Source organism: Lepisosteus oculatus, chromosome 20 (genome assembly GCF_040954835.1).
Source record: "Lepisosteus oculatus isolate fLepOcu1 chromosome 20, fLepOcu1.hap2, whole genome shotgun sequence".
NCBI lineage: Eukaryota > Metazoa > Chordata > Actinopteri > Semionotiformes > Lepisosteidae > Lepisosteus > Lepisosteus oculatus.
Window position 1 is genome coordinate 9,705,061 of NC_090715.1, and position 14,890 is coordinate 9,719,950.

At 37.4% G+C, this 14,890-nt stretch overlaps 1 protein-coding gene across 2 annotated transcripts in view; it reads right to left on the minus strand.

The window, feature by feature from the left end:
- The window catches only part of ankrd11 (ankyrin repeat domain 11), a 110,735-nt gene that overhangs the window by 76,230 nt on the left and 19,615 nt on the right, over positions 1-14,890 (minus strand). For both annotated transcript variants that reach the window (XM_015368069.2, XM_015368070.2), the window contains exon 2: positions 12,670-12,743. The gene's annotated coding sequence lies outside the window, so the exon portion shown is untranslated. The remainder of the gene's footprint in view (positions 1-12,669; positions 12,744-14,890) is intronic.

Genomic DNA, 14,890 nt, shown 5'->3' on the forward strand with positions numbered 1-14,890 from the left:
CCTAGGTAGCAAACATGCTTGGTATGAAATTAAAAACTGCTTTTGCTGTGCTTCAAAATTAGATGGAAATTCTAAGCCAAAGGTCTGAATGCATGCCAGGATTTCTGAAAGTCTTTGATCATTTCACACTTCATATAATTTTCAAAGATGTTAGACTTGGAAAATTTTCAGGTGAATACAGGAAAATCTCCGTTGTATATCTTAGTCTACTTCTGTGGTCTGTTTTTGCCTGATGGAAACTGATGAGTTTTCATTTTTCTATTTCAAAAACCTTTTTAAAAAATTACAGCAAACAAAATCACCCAAAAAGGAAGAGTACTCATCCAAGTTATGCCTTTGTACAATTATGTCTATGTTTGTATTAGGCACGGATTCTGACTGGTCTCACATGGAAACATGACGTCTGCCCCAGCTGGCATGGAGCCAAAGATTATCAGTAACTGTGTGCTGCAGTGTAAACAGCACAATAAAAGCAGAGGATTTCACTCTTGTACTGTCCAGCCCTCTTTAGTCAGCAGAAAGCACACTTGTGATTTTTATGCACCACACAGAGCTTAGAAAGTCTGCTACTATTGCACTGGCTATAGCACTCTAATTCATAAACAGCATATAGCTGAACCTTAATGCAAGAACAGTAATTACTACATTCAAACTACTTTAACAATTCCATTCAACATCTACCATGAGGGATAATGAAAAAGTAAATGCTGTTATAAAATGACTAAAATAAATCATATGCAAGGTACAGCGCTTATGTCCAGGACTTTTGATTTATACTGAAATGTAATTATGTGCAGTCAAGGACTGTTAACTGTATTTGAGTGCTTGTGCTGCCCACACCTAATTTCCTGTCTTCATTTCATGTCCTGCAGGCCCCTGTACCTTCCTATAAAGAAAGGTAAGGGTTAAATCACAAGGGAGCCATCTGTTGCTTCATCTGTTCCTCCCTGGCGCCTGGCCCTGCTTGGCTATAACCTGGCGTGACCAGGCCTCTCTGCTAGTTCTGTCAAAGCGTTCAGACTGTTCAGGAAGAAAGAAACACTGTAAGCTCCTCTTCTGCAGCTGAGTGACCACAACATCTTAAATGCCAGTTCCCTTCCGCTGAAGGGCACCCTCTGTTCAGCGTTTTCATTCCATTTTCCTCACAGGATCATTGACGTTCATTTTACAGTTCAAGATAGTCTCTCAAAAGAACAAAATTTATGAACGAAGGACATACTTCTGCAACTTTTAAATGGGAATAAATCTGGCCCAAAGTACTAAAAAGTGAATATTAAAGTAAAAAATTCAAGATCAAGACAGTAATGGCGCTCACTGTGTATTGCACCACAGCACTGGAGTGGGGAGGGGGTGACTCAACACTAAAACCATGCTCCTCTGCATATTTTCTTGTTTATCTTTTGCTGACGGATCAAATCCAAGCTGTTCACAAATACAGCATACTATCCCAATGAACTGATAAATAGGACTGCGTGGAGTCTCCTCTGACTTGTTTCGTTTTTCTTACATACCCTAGCCATCCCATTCCAATAAAATATTATCTAGGAAAAGTCTAAGAAAACTTTGTTGTAAATAGAGATTAGTAAATATCAGAGGCAGGAAATCTTTATAATCTTTTTAAAAAGCAACATGCTATCACTGTTAATGTTTAATGCTAAACAGCAATACACAGATTTTTCTATACTTGTGTAGCGATACACTAAATAAACCAGCTTCAAGACAGGATTTGTCTTCTGAAAAGGAGAAAGCATTTCCTGACCTATACATTCTTTTCTGAAAAATAATGTTTAGCAAGCTGTTTAAACAACGATAGACTGTCTGTACTCTCAGCTGCTTATACATATGTAAACTTCAAATGGAAAAAAAACCCTTCACATACAAGCGCAATTCCAATTCCAAGCATGAACTCTCCCCAGTATACAAGTTGAAACTGATTCTGAGATTATTCCAGGCCAGCTGTAGCAAATCAAAGCCAGGAATCGGGGAATAGAAAGCGCCCACATGAAGAGATTGCTGTCATTTTGAACCCAATAATTGAGGAACACCTGGATCCGGTGGAGCTCAGTCCCATTTAACTCTTTCAGGTGCTTAAGTACATTATGAGGGCGAGCTAGCATTAAGGCACGCACTTCAAAAATAAAACACTAGCACAAATCACCCTGAAGAACTGCTGGTTTTAAAGGAAATCCCACAGGACATGTATGGACAACATACACATTGCTCAGCCACACAGCCTCAAAACAAAGAGGCCTTTGGAATAGGTACCTGTCAGGCCGTAGCTGGTACTGTTCAGAATAGGTTTGTACACCTGAATCTGCTCAAGTCCTTCACAGAAAAGAGATGGGAGATTAAGGACAAATGCAACACGTATTAGTAGTCTGAAAGAAGAACTTAAAAGATGGGATGTCAGATGCTTAGAATACAATGAGAAAGAAATGTATGTTTAAGTTTCAGAGGATAAAAAATAGTTGCTTCTAGAATGTAAGATTACATATAACTAGGACATGATTCAAATGCAGATGAAGAGGAGTCAGTACCTTCCCTTTATTAGAAAGCAGGAAAAGAGCTGGGCATTGTCTACTATATTTCTAAACTGTAAACTGCACATTTAACTCTAAAGCAATTGAAGAGATAAACAATAGTATGTGTTCATAATGCCTAGCAATACTCAATCTGACTGCAGAGTTCTTCCTGAAATACTGCAGTTTACTTGATATAATTCAGCTTCCAGTCAGAAAAACGCAGAAGGAAAATAACTATAAACTACAGACTAACTACCTATGGGACCTTCTGATTTGAATAAAAACTATCTTATAATTACAGATTAAAATTCCTAAACAGTTACATAAGAAAAAAAATAAGATTCCTTGCATACAACCTCACATAAACAAAGAGACGGGTTTGGGCTAGTCCCATACAATGCCCATGACTGTTTAAAAGAACAGGGGGAAGTGAATACAAATAATTTAAAACCCTTTCTTGTTTTTTAGTGAGACAAACAGTGCTTTGGTCACCACATTTGACATACTGGCATCACTTAAAGCAGATTAACTTATTAAAATGTGAAAACTGCCAGAAGAATTTCAACAAGTTTTTTTGCTAAGAAATGACAAAATAATGAGAACCTGAACTAAACCTGCCTACATACATATTTTCCATTTTCCTCATACAATGTGCATTAATATATTATTGTATAGACTAAACGTTTCAATGTCATAGGATCCATTATTACAAAGTCTACAGTCTAATGCAGAAGTGTCAGATTTTTAAACACTCATTTACTAGCTTCCATATGAATAATACGCATTACAGCTTCACTAGTATCAATAATGTAAACATGCAAAATATGCTTAATTACTGATCATTTTCAAGTTTTGTCAACTGTCACAGAACTATATAAAGATTCACCAGACAAATGGTTTGTTTGCCCACATGTCCTGACCTTTTAAACTTTTTCTCTCTGCTGAATTCTTCCTCCCAGACTTTTCTCATATTACTTGGTTACTCTAGGCCCATGGCCCAAAACGCCCTAACGCTGGCCTACCGCTACTCAACCAATCTCCTGCTGTCTACCTTCAGTCCTTATTCATTTCATACATCCCCTTGGGCCTTAGACCTCTATGCCATTCCTCACAAAGCAGACTTTTTGCAACCCCTCTCTATTCCTCACCTCCAGAACTCATTTTCATTCCACTTCTGTGGAGCTAGGGTGAAGAATGAACGGCCCACAGAAATCACGAAGTGGTCAGTCTACGCAAGTAGCACCTGATATCTCAGTTCTCAGTCTTCACTCTCACAAATATTCTAATATTGTCCTCAACTACTGGATTTGCAAAGTAACTTATTGCACTTATTCACTGTACACATTATACCATCAGCTTTTCAGGTGTGCAATTCATCTTGGAGCCAAAGTATCTGTATATTGGTTTAGTTCCATTGACATTATGTTGTTTCGCGCAGCACATGCATGGTATATCCTGGTTGTGTTGGCTTTGTCATTTTATTAATTTGTGCTTGGGTGTGCTTATCTTCATTTATGTATAGTAATAGTAACGAGAACCACTTATGGTTACTAACTACATTGAGCCCAGCCTAAGGATGTAATGATACAAACATGGGAAAAATTATAAACTAAAAAATATACATCTATGCTCACTTTTAGGCTCAATGGTACCATGACATCAAAAATAAAGGCCAAAAAGTAGTAAGGAATTTGCTAGGCTCAGATAATGAAATAAACATCTAGTCCAACAATTTTGGACAACTCCATTTTGTAAAATGAATTACAAGACTAATCGCCACAAGATACAAGGCACTGCAACTGGACATGTCAGGCCACAAGCGCTGGCGATCTGGTGATTGTCTTCAGGGCTATGGGTTAGGCAGCAGGGATCCAAGGAGAAGAAAGCTTTTCAGAAAGGAAGATACAACTGCAAGATGGTCAAACCACAGAAGAGCAGGAGTTGATTAGAGGCACTTAACCATTCAAGGTACATAGGAGAAGGCCGTCAGATTATAGCTTATAAAACTAACAGGAAAGGGAAAACCATAACTCACACCACTGATAATTGTTTAATAAGCGTCTAGTTTCTTAAAAGTTCAGGCTATAGACCAATAGGGATTTTTTTACCGATCGTTTTTTCAACATGAAATTTTAAAGTTTCAGCACATCAGCAGGTTTACTTTACAGAAGGGCTTTGGGTGAGGAATTTCACTGAATTCTCTGGAAACAAAAGAAAGGGAAAATGTTCAGCAACAAAGGGAAACTGCAACTTCCTGCCATGAGCAGTGTCACGAGAAGTTACAATTGTGCTGCTAATGTGTCCCTTTCTGTCACTGGTGTCAAAGAAAGGATCACATGAAGGGGGAAGATCTGGCATATTAGTGAACAAATCTGGACTTTGCAAAACATTACTAAGCTTAAATATGAATACAGTCATCACAGATAAACATTAGACAAATCAGCTTGTAAAAGTACGTCAGGATCAATGTTTCAGTTTTGTACTTTAATCATTTCTACTTAAAACAAATGTGATGACTTCTGATATCCCTGTTTTTAAGAAAAAAATTGCATAATCCAAAGCCTCTGCCTAACCACAACAAATTCAGTTCAACCATCTGATTCCAGTAATCTGGCCTCTTGTCATGTCCTTCTCTGGGTTTATGCAGTGCACTCCTACGCAAAATTGAACTTCTCATCTGCAGCCACAGTGAAAGAGCACAGTCATTATCATCCAGACAGAGGGCTGGAAGCAGAAACTATGGAAAAACCGGGAGTAACTTTAAGGCAAGCATAGTAAATTACAAGGCATTACCAGACCCAACCACATTATATGACACGAATAATATCACAGGACTACTGCATAAAAAATACAGAAAACTATTTTGCAAGTGTAAAACTTTCACAGAACACCAAATTACAAAAAGAAAGGTGCAATAAAAGTCAATGTCAGACGAGATTTAAATTTGGTCTTTAAAGAGATGGCTAGCCTGCTATTTAAAAACATGACTCAGTTGCTTTGAGTTCAGAATGTCTGGTTTTAAATCTTTAAACGGAAAGACCTGACTGCATAAGCATTTTTAATTTAATTTTATTTATTTTTACTAATCGCAATATATTGGTGAGTGAGCTGCGTATGTAAAGAGAGAAAAGCAATGTGATAATCCCAATTTAAAATTCCTTCTATTATAACTGTTCAGAAACTGAACAGAACTTCCACACTATAAAAAAAAACTAGAGACCAGATGCTTAGATTGCCTTTAGATTGTTCAAGTTAAGCTCTAAACTGTCCTCGTAACTCATTGGTTATCACTGACCTACACCACTACATTAAAAATACCAAGCCAATAAAAATGCAGGTTTGGGGCACTATGGGGTAGTTTTACATCAAGTTAGAAACACTCATTTGTTCCATTAAGGTTTACACATCATCAGTCTAACCTGACTGAAACTTGTTGGAGAAACATGGGTCTTCTGTTCTTAGTTTCGAAGCGTGGGAGGCAAATTATAACACTGGCAATACAAGCAGGCCTTGTACAATTCTACAGAACAGACATGACTAATGTGATTTTTCTCATTTGTGATGAGCAGATCAAGTAAGGCTTTCTTGCTGAAGTGCTGTGTTCTAGACAGTGTATATCATACTTGTGTGCACAAGCAAAACAATTAAGACAATTTTTCAGAAGTGTAAAAAAAAAACACGCACATCAGCCCCTTGCCAGTACGATGGAAGAAGTACAAGTAAAGGTTAATCTACTACTATAGAAGATCACAACAGAATGACATAACAGAATTGTTCCACTCCCATGCAAAGAAGTAGATATACACCAAAATCCCAATAACACAGCTCAGTGGCACTAGACTTTGTAATGCTTCTGGTCAAATCTTACTTTGTGACTCTTTCCATGGCTGACTGATCTGTATCTAGTACCAAGAGGAATAAAAAAACCTATTTAGTGAATTAAAGAACTTGTCACAGGAATAATATTAGTTCTACCATGTCCATGTGATCTTTGGGGCTCCCAACCTTCTATATCCTCTAAGTGCCCCTGTATGTACTCTAAACTCAGTTATCACTGATATATCATCTGTATATCTCTACAGCATGCTACCCAGTGAAAGCTCTTTAAATATGATTCACTTGGTTTATTTACTCTATTTTTATTTGGGCTAGCTTACTGTTTTCAGAGGTAAGCTTGAAAAATGTTATCTGTGGCTCTGATTGCAACATTGTAAGTGTAAAGCGAAACATTTTGGACAAAGTGGCAGTTGCCATGAAAGCAAAGTTAGATGTTAGCTAATTTGAGCCTTTTTGGGGAGATAAATATAGATTTCTTCAACAAAGACTGTGCTGCTTGTGCTCCATGTTGTACTCCAAATTGCATGGAAAATGGGTTACAAAACTGTTTTCAGTCGACATCACCATGCATACGAATGAAGTCAACCTCCATCAAACTAAGATGGGTCTTTCCAAAATATGGAAGGCATTTCAAGTAAAACTTGCAATTTGTTTCTCTGAACATTAACACTTCAACTTTTTTCTGTTTCCAACATCTTAAAGAACTTTTACAACACGGCTCAATCCGTGTTGCTGAGTTTGGACTGTAAATGCAAAAGCTGGCATTGGAATTTTCCCAATTGGAAATTTGTCAGATTTCTGATTTCCAACGTTTTGGCCCCCTGTTTTCTGCTTATGCCAGAGAGTTTTGATAAGATCATCAAGGATAACATTAACTGGTAAGAAGTTACGAATTTTGGATACTATAATCAATTTAAGTAAGGCTACGGACATAAAACAAGTATGGCACACAAATCTATTAAGACAAATGCATGAAACGTAAGAGCTCTTAGAACACCCCTTCTGAAAGGTTGCTGACCCTTTGTCTACACAAATGGGAAATATGTGGTTCTACCTGAGTTGACATAGATCTAGCATACCAAGGCCAAATATGTTCTCTTCATCATAAAGAAAAGCAGAAAAAGGAACTGCTTGATTGCACCAGCTAGACATTCAATAGGTAAAATTACCCCATTACTTGTGCCTGATCACCTCACTAATGAGGTGGTGTGGTATTTAAGAAACCCAATCTCGGTTGTCCTACAGTCGGGTATGAATGACCATTTAATTAAGATAACACCAAAACAGTATCCATTATCTGTATGTTTTATTTTTCTAAAAACACAACTGCAAAGTGATCTTTTGCTTTTAAAGGAGTCACATTTTTTAACTGTATTAGAAGTTTTTAAAAAAAAAACTCTAGATCTACTCAAGCCAACAACAGATTCAGTAAGCATATACATCAAGCATTTCAAATTTACAAGGGCAAAACAAAAGGGGGAGAGGAAATTAAAATGAACAGATTTCCAGTCTTAAGTTCATAACTGAAACACAGGAACAGAATGTACTTGAATGCCAACACTTACAGAAATTAAAACTTGGTTGCAGCTAAAGAAACTGAATATTTAAAATTTGAATTCTTAAAATATTAAAATACTTTTTGAAATACTCAGAACCTTAAACATGTAGACAACCCATTCACTTCTACAACTGTCTACAGACAGTTCAGAAAGGAAATAAAGACTCTAAGGAACTTGGGTCAGGCAAATACACAGTCTATATTAGGTCATGTTGAAATGGTTGAACAGTCCATTAGCTAAATGAAGACATAAATGCCACAAAACTGACCATTTGCTCACAATTAATGCTTTAAATTCTTCAAAATCATTCCCCTGCTCCATGTTCCCAGGATCTATATAGAATACTGTTCTTCCGATCTAAAGCTCTCCTTTGTACATTTATATATTACAATTTTATACCTCATGGTAGATCAGAAAGTCAGAAAAGCTCAACAAACTATTCCTTTTAGCCGTGTGCTCTGTTATTTATCCTTTTTAATCTCACACCTACACCTTCATTTACAAACTCTGCACCACTGCTGAGCTAAAACAGCCATCAAAAGCGATTTCAATCCCACTGCCACATCAGAGCCTTGACCCCTGTGCGACTCCTCCTGATGAACATGCTTAAGAAGGAGGGGAGGGGGAGAGCCCAGGCAGCTGTCGCTTAGGGGTCAGTGGAAATTGCCATTCTGTGCAGGTCCAAGAAAGCTCGCAGCAGCACTTGCCTCCTGTTACCCATGTTTACAGTGACAGAACAGCTAAGAAGCTCAGCAGTCTGCAAGACTTAAGCCTCGGTTTCCTTTTCTTACAAAGTACGCCCATGTCACATGCGAGCACCTGGCTCTCTGGGGCCCTGCAGAAGGTAATATGCCCAAACGCAGTGCTGCAGTGACTTTATAGGCGATACCCTTGTCTCACGTGAAGACAACCAACACAAACATGCAGGCTTTCAACAATGCTGTTAAAATCAAAAGACATGCAACTTCTAAATTTGTCCCAAGACAATAATGCAGAGCTGCTCGAGCATAAAATGGGAACCACATGACTGAAGTGAGCACTTCCCAAACTTCTCTCTTCGAGTGCAAACACCAAAAAGGCCTAAAGCATAAAGCAAAATATAGTACAGAAAAACCTTCTAAAACCCAACCTACATATTTTAGAGCATCGTTACATTGTCATGTTATCCAAGACACAGATGTTCATACAATTCCTGTATTTTAAATAACTGTTTAATTTTTATACATATTTAACTGAGTGATGATACAAACATTTCAGAAAAAGTGACAGAAGGACATCCAAATTAGCTATCTACCACTAGTCGTGGGTGGTAAGAACAAAATGACAGTGAGGCATGCAAAACTGCAAAAAAATTTGAGAAAGATTTTCAAGAACAAATTTGCATGAAAAAACTACAAATGGATTTCAAGCCAAATTAATTTTTATAAAGCTTATTTTGACAAGGAATAAATCCTTTCCACAGCTTGGCACGTCCTCATGCCTCACACAACGCACAAGCTCAATGGTAGATATGCTCTATTTTTCTGCCCTTCATGACAGCCAAGTATCTGACCTTCTACTGAAACTCTATCTAGTTGTTCCTGAATGGACCATGAACTGAGAACCTTGATGGCTGAACTTCAGTTTCAAAACACTCCCTCTTACACTGCTCAATGAAAATAATGTAAACGCCTTTCATGTTTCCTGGCAACAGATTGCGTAGGCAATGTGTAGAACACTACCTATTAACGCAGACTCTGCTTTGTAAAGCAGTAAAACCATTCTTAGTCTAAATTACCTTTACATCAAAATGGAATGGGCACAGACAAGTCAATGCATTAGTGCCCAGTTTCAATTTAGCTCTGCCTTCTATTTGATATAATGATCATCCAATCACAAACACTCGAAACAACCTGAACCATCTCTCTTCGCTGGAATGCATTGATCTTCTGATATGATGCAAGGGTACAAGTATAAGGTGAGGTTTCATCATCAGCATCAGCACAAGGCTAACACTACATAAGCTCAATTAGAGAATAGCGCTTGGCTGCTTTAAACAGCAGAAACGTATGCTTAATGTAAAACTATGACAAAAAGCATACAGCCAATGATTTTGTTCAAAAGTCACTCCCACGAGTGTGGATTCTAGGATATTACTTCAATTCCATACGCACTGCTTGACAACAGCCAATCAAAATGACTGATCTTTCAAAGCAAAATGACCTGTGCTGCAATGGCCAAATATCTTGCCGCTCTTTTATGTACTTGATCACAGTGAGGCAAAAAAGATAAGATCGGGTGGGCTGCAAACAGAAAAATCCATTACTAAACTATGGCCTGAACTCATTCAAACAAAATGACTCAATCATGTTCTGCATTTCTTAATGCTTCACATAAACAAAATTGTTCCGAAGTATGCAGTAATGAATCCATGATGTGCAGACATTTTAGTTGATCCTGTTGGATGCAGGTACCACTCAGCTGCTGTAATGATGGTGGTATGACAGGAGCAATTCCAAGCATGCAGCAGAGGGGCAACTGCAAGTACACAGGGACAGGTCTACCGCAGTATTGTTATCACAGAGACTGTCAAGAAGAATGGAATAAATCATCGCCACTATTAAAAACCTAAAAGCTGTGTGAAATGAAAAATACAAAACTTCAAAAAACCAAGGCAAATGAACTAAGGCAGAGCACTTGGTTAATAACCATCTCAAACATGAACAAGGCGATCAGGTTTCTACCAGTTCTTTTTTCTGTCACACAGAAAGGACAATTATTTTTGTTTTTTTAAATTAAAATAATCAGGGACAGGCAAAAATTGTCTGCTACACTTTTGACAATGTTTTCAACACATAGGCTCTTTCAATCAAGGATTTACAAATTCACAGCAAAGAGGAGAGCAGAGAATTAGTGAACAAAGCCCCTACAGTTGTCTCAACTTTGCTATGCAAGTTATGTAATGACTGGCAGAGAGTTCCTGGTAAGGTTTCAGACTGAATCCAGTGATGGATAGAACGCATTTCAAAAAAGCCATTTCTAGCAAGTAAAACTGAAACATGATTGCGAAAAAGATGACAGCAAAGTACTTTCACGTCCAACCTAAGGTCTGCAATAAGTGAAATATTGAGAAATAATATATAATAGTGCTGTAAATTAAAAAAAAACAGTATATGGTGGATAATTTGTAAACATACTCAAGATTGCTTTCATTAACTTCTAGACTCAGCTTCTGTGTAGTAAGATACCCACGTTTTCTATGCAGTGGATCACATGGTTCCTCTCATCACGAGAAAAATCTGAGTTTTTTTTAAAAAAAACACCAGCTTCAGCTGTAAATAGAGCAGAACAGAGCTGGGTAAAAAAAAGTCAAACTGCTTCCATTGCTGTTTATAATCAGCAGTTCTATATTTATTGAAAACACTCAGTTGTGAAAAGTTTAAGAATACATAAATAGAAAACTTCATATAAGCATCCATAAAAACCTCCTCCCGCTTCAGCTGTTTACTAACTATGCTTACTGATCAAGGAAGGAAGAATCACATGAGCTGTGCTCCGGCAAGTGACAATTCATTTCTAATTAAGCACCCTGGGAGGGGAGATGGAGCTCTGACCCACTTTCCCAGACTCTGTGCGAAAACACAGTAGAGTGCACACCATCCTCTTCACACAAATCAGCCCTTTACAAAAGGAGGAGAGAACAGTCTGGACGGATGCCAAGCTTTATTTTTAATACATGCATACTAGACAAACGTAAAGGATTTCAGACAGCCTGTTTGCACCAGCACAGTAAGAGTCTGCATTGCAGCTTTGGATTAAATAAACACACAGCGTACGCATTTCCACTCCAACTGCAGAGCTCATATCTCACCTCACGGACAAAAAAAGCCTTAAAAACATAAGCGAAAGACAAAGTCTTGGGTTTTTCCACCTTATACACAGAACAAGCTATAATCAGCTTCAAATGACACCAGAAAACTGAACTGAAGAGAAGACAAGTTTTAAGACGAATTTTGTCTCTCTATCTTCTCACAACCTTGCCTCGGAATAAGCAATTAAATCATAGCAATTGCTTTTAACACCCTAATTTCTTTGACCAAACTCAACACAAATAAACAGTTTTAAGGCCGCTTACATAACTCAACATTAATGTTGGGTGGATGCACTTGGCTCAATTCCCTAACCAAACCTGACTCATCAAGCAAATCTAATCATACAAACCTGAATTCCTGCCCTTTCATACCAATTCTATTAGCAATATTACAAACTGCAGGCCACACATCAACTAAGCTAAAAGAGAACCGTGAACACCACTCAAGTTTATACACAAAAACAGTGGACAAAATGTCTGCAACACCTGTAAATATTTCTGCAAGAGATTAAAAAAATAATAGTCCTCATTAACCAAAGAAAAAGCACAACACTTAACCAATTACACACAGTCGCTACATATCTATGTCTTATAAAAGGAACAATTGAATGACAAACCCATTTCCCCTAAAAACTTAATGATAAATTAAATGATGACAACATGCAGGAGAAGTCTGATGTCAAAATAATTATGCAAGATTCTACATTCTTCCTGAATGCCAACAGCCTTGTCCAGAAATAATTTTCCAAAATGCAAGAACCTAGAAAATCTGTTATTACAAAAGCATTCTGAAATATCAGAAGGAAACCAATGCCTAGCCTTTAGCAAGCTTTCTAACATTTCAACATTAAACAAAAGCACAGTTCTCCAACAAGAAAAAAACAAGAAAAAAGGCAGTTACCGATTCCATGGTTGTCTTCAGTGGAGTTCGTTTTAAATCCGACAAATATCTGGTGCAATGAGGTTAAGAAAATCCTGAAAAATAAAAAAAGGTAGAATGTCAGGATTAGTTAACAGTAAACTGAAGTTTCACATACCTAACTTGATATGTCACCCAGAGTCTAATTTCAATCTCAGGTTCAATTAACAACCATATCCATTTTCATCTTGAAGGCTGCCAGGAAAATGGCTACCTGAAGAGTATCTTAAAAAATAGCACTGGAGAAACTATTCTTGATGCATAGACAGCCCTGTGTTTTGCTTGTTGCTTGAACATCCTGCTGTATACTCATCTCCATTTTTAAAAGCTTGTTACATTATTGGAAAAACAAAAAAAGTTTAATTCTTAAACAATTACAGTATCGCACCATCAAAAGTGGATTCTCATATGTGCAGCCTGTATCATCTCTCAAAGCATGGGCTCATCTAAATTTAAGGCAAGTTTATAAAGGACTCCAACTAGGCTACACAACTACATTCCTTGTAGTAATTGCAACATTTCTACAATTTTAAATGCTGGTTAAACAAGGCAAACTAAAGCCTCAGGACTTCCTATTTAAAAAAGACTTAAGTCAAGCTACTGAGATAACCTCTGTGCAACATGTAAGCTGTAAAATAAAACAACTTTGTTATGATGACATTTTTCTTAAAGGTACTTCCTGTAGCATCAGATGGAAAGACATCCTGTAAACTGCAGACATTCTGTAGGCCTGTTGCAGAAAGCAAACCGTAAAATAACATTTCCTTTCACAAATGAATAAATAGCACATCCTCCTTATTTTAACTATATAATCATAGCAATGTACCTTACGTTACTGAAAAATTTGTGATACATTCATGATATTTATTTTGGTAGAAGCTTGCAACGGCTGATGAGCAAATGAACACAATGTATACTGTGAAGGTGTAAAAAACAAAAATTAAATGAGAATTTAAAGAGTGCCACCAGTACATTTCAGCTGGTAGAAGATTGGTTGAAAAATCAACAAAGACATTTTACTAGGGTTTCAAAATGGTGAGAACACTACTACCACAGTTAAACAGAGCTAGAAGGATTAAGGCCATTTGAATCTTATAGCGTGTCTGCACACAGATCCAACTCCCTGGTTTCACAGCAGGAATCCAGACAATCTGACTGATCCAGAATCGTGAGTACTCTGGCTTAATGGAACTGAAACTGGGGTGTAGCCTTACCAAGAAAATCTCCGCACTGCAAAACACATTCTTTTGCTACGGCGAACTTCCGTACCAGGTTTATTTTGCTGCTTTTTTAATAGACTAATACCATACCTACTCAAAGTCTACTCAAAGAAAATTGACTGAGGAGTATTTTTACACTTTGAGAACGTTCAAAAATTTTTGGGTACTTGGACTCAAGCTGGCAGTTACAGAATGCCTTAATGAATTCCATGGTATGGTGCACCAAGATCGATTGTCCCAAAATTATAATATAAAACTAATATTTTTAACATATCATTTTACACTTGTGAAAGGAATATAAATAGTTTGGAAAACTCCTAATATGAAAGGCTGTAAATGTTTTTTGTATTCCCACTGGAGTGATTATACACTACGTAACAGTAAGCGAGGTGTCTAAACTTTCAGACTCACATTGCCTCAGTCTCCACAAGTAAGCAATAGTAACTGCTAAACTAAATTAAATCCATAAATGTTTCTCAAAACTAAGTGTGCACTAAACACCATGCTGAAAGCACGCATGCAGTCTAGTAAATCGGGTGCAAATGAGAAGCACTAGCAGAGAATTTTAAAAAAATGTTTCAAAGCTTAAACGTAAAAAGGGAGCGGCAGCTCAGCTACATCTCCAGAGAGTTTCACTTTGCTAGTCACTGCTGCTAGAGATTTCTCACATCAGAACAAACAATGCACATTAAAATGGAAAAACTGAAGATTCTTTTCACCTGCTTTTAAGACAATCCAAGAGAAAACCCATGAATGAATTCCCATTGACTTGCAGGACACGGAATGTCTTTTCATAAACTCTTTTTATCCAGATAATATGAGAAGCTTCCTACTTAGCTAATGAAGCCAACACATAAGTCTATGGAAACCTGTATTCCAAGTTTATCACCTTTTATAGATAGTGGATTGAAGGAGTGCAGAACAAGCTACTCGGCCGTATTGTTGCAGACAATAGCTGATATTTGGGATACAAGGAGTAATTA